The sequence below is a fragment of the Penaeus vannamei genome, chromosome 40 (genome assembly GCF_042767895.1).
Source record: "Penaeus vannamei isolate JL-2024 chromosome 40, ASM4276789v1, whole genome shotgun sequence".
Taxonomy (NCBI): domain Eukaryota; kingdom Metazoa; phylum Arthropoda; class Malacostraca; order Decapoda; family Penaeidae; genus Penaeus; species Penaeus vannamei.
In genome coordinates this window covers 15,947,279-15,949,778 of record NC_091588.1, presented here as the reverse complement: position 1 = coordinate 15,949,778, position 2,500 = coordinate 15,947,279, and the positions used below count along the sequence as shown (strand labels likewise).

Genomic DNA, 2,500 nt, shown 5'->3' with positions numbered 1-2,500 from the left:
ATTGAACTGCATATATGATCAAAACAACTATAAAGAAATAACAATATTAGTTAAACTCTCATATGAATAAATTGTTTATACTATAGTGTCACAATAGTATCAACAAAAGGCCAATTTCTAACGTTAACTGAATAAATCATATATAACCATACTGTGATTTGAAAATATAACAGATACGGCTTCTGTATATATATATATATATATATATATATATATATATATATATATATATATATATATATATATATATATATATATATAAATATATACATATATATATATATATATATATATATATATATATATATATATATATATATATATATATATATATATATATATGTATACACACACACACACACACACACACACACACACACACACACACACACACACACACACACACACACACACACACACACACAGCGTAACGAGCCCCCTGCCCAGGGTGACGGGCTCCCCTCCGGCCAGGACTATGGCCGGACCTCTGCCCATGGAAGCGGGCCCCGCCGTAGTCCGGGTCAAGACTGGACCCCTGCCCAGGGTGACGGGCTCCCTAGCGACCAGAGATATGGCCGCCCCTGTACCCAGGGCGTCGGGCCCCTCCCCCACCAGGGTAAGGGTGGAGTTTGCAATACAAACAGTGAACCGTCCGAACCAGCAAACAGTGCAAGTGAAAGCACTATAAACAGTGTAGACAGTGCAGACATTGAAACAAACGATCAGATTTACAACTTCGGCAGCCTTATAATTGTTCTAAATACGATTTTGTGCTTCATTGCGACCAAAAAGTTGTGGGCTAGGATGTTGATTTGTGAACAACTCCCGCTCCCGAGGACATCGGGGAAGCACACAATATTGTAATTGAACTGTCCGATGCAAGGCGACCCAGAATCACAACTCGTGAAACGAAAAGAATGATCAATGTAACAGTGCATACCATGCTTAACGATCTGGTAGACAATAAGAATATCATCTTCGCATCAACAACAATAGAGGTGCCAAGCGACAAGATCCCATCCGTCAAAAAGCAAGGAATCTCGACGCCTTTCACAAAATTTTTCACCAAAACGAAAAGTGAGGGAACCCAAACACACACAGTGCCAACCGATCCTACGTCCGGTGACTCGCTTAATGTGCTTCAAAACAAAGTCGATGTGTTAATGGAAATGTTTATGAAGCAACAAGCAACCCTCAACAATCTCTTTGAGAATGAGGAAGGTATGCCGTGGCGTTCGCCAGCACGGAAGTCCGGTAGGTCTGACAGCATCAATTCTTTGTCCGACGCGTCTAGTCTCTCCCCCCCCTCCCTACCAGATTCCCCCTGACAACGTAGCCTCCCCAGACACATCTTGCTACCAACCCTTTCCCTTCTGCTCTATCCCCCCACCCCCTTAATTCCCCCACACAACCAAACTCACACACACCCATCGACACTCTCCCACCTCCCCACACCGAACCTCATATGATCCCCAGCCCAGAACCTATTAAGAACCCTAGCCCTGAACCCCTCGTGAACCCCAGCCCCACGTCACCCTCCCCGGGTAATGCAACTGCTAACCCAGTGCTACCCGAACCTGACGTCATCACCGGCCAGTGTTGTGCGGCACTGCAGGCGCGCGACCCTGCTGACGCAAGCGAGCCGCGCATTCCTCCTCGGCCGGCCCGGCGTCAAAATCCCCCCTCAAGACCCCCACATTCATCAGCAACAGAGAAGATGAGCAACAAAGAAACACAGGTGACGCCCACGCGCAACAACACTAGAAATAGCAACAGGAGAAACAAGCGGAACAACAGAAGGGGAAACGACAAGCAAGAAAACACAGTTCCCCCTCCACCAACCGCACCGAACCGCGAGTGGAGTGATGCAAAGTACCACCACGTGCCCGGGGTTCCCCAGCCCGACAGTAGTAACACGGCTCCTGTTGTGATAAATAATAACTACAGTCACAACCATGTAAGACACGAAACGTCTAATCCAAGCAATGTGGATGCGGATGGGTTTACTCTCGTGGAAAAAAGAAAAAAGAAGACAAAATAGAACAAAGATCTACCGCTAAACCTTTACAGGGGGCAGCTAAACCAGAGGTGTTGTACCTTTACATAACAAACTGCCACACAGACACTGAGGAAGCAGATATCGAGAATCACCTACTCGTTAACTTCCCTGAGGTGGACGATGTAAATGCATTCAAAACAAAAATGAGTCATTCATATTATGCCAGCATCACTGTTTCTCTTAAAGGCAAAGCACTTGTAGCTGATGAATTTCTGGTCAGATTCCTTCCCCAGCCCCGTGAGAGTCTTTTTAAATAAAAAGTACAAAACCTTGCAACCCGAGCGGGATGTTTGACCAAAATGACTTGTCAACAATTGCGCCAGCTAACGCAAGACCCTGCAGAACACTTCCCAGCATTTACCTTGCAAATGCATGCTGCCTTACAAACAAAGTGGACGAACTTAATGTCATAATGAAACAAAATACTATCGATATTGCAGT

The 2,500-nt window shown here is 45.2% G+C and overlaps 1 protein-coding gene across 2 annotated transcripts in view; it reads right to left on the bottom strand.

Moving 5' to 3' along the window:
• Window positions 1-2,500, bottom strand: part of LOC113821762 (serine-rich adhesin for platelets) — a 93,099-nt gene that overhangs the window by 769 nt on the left and 89,830 nt on the right. The window lies entirely within an intron of this gene.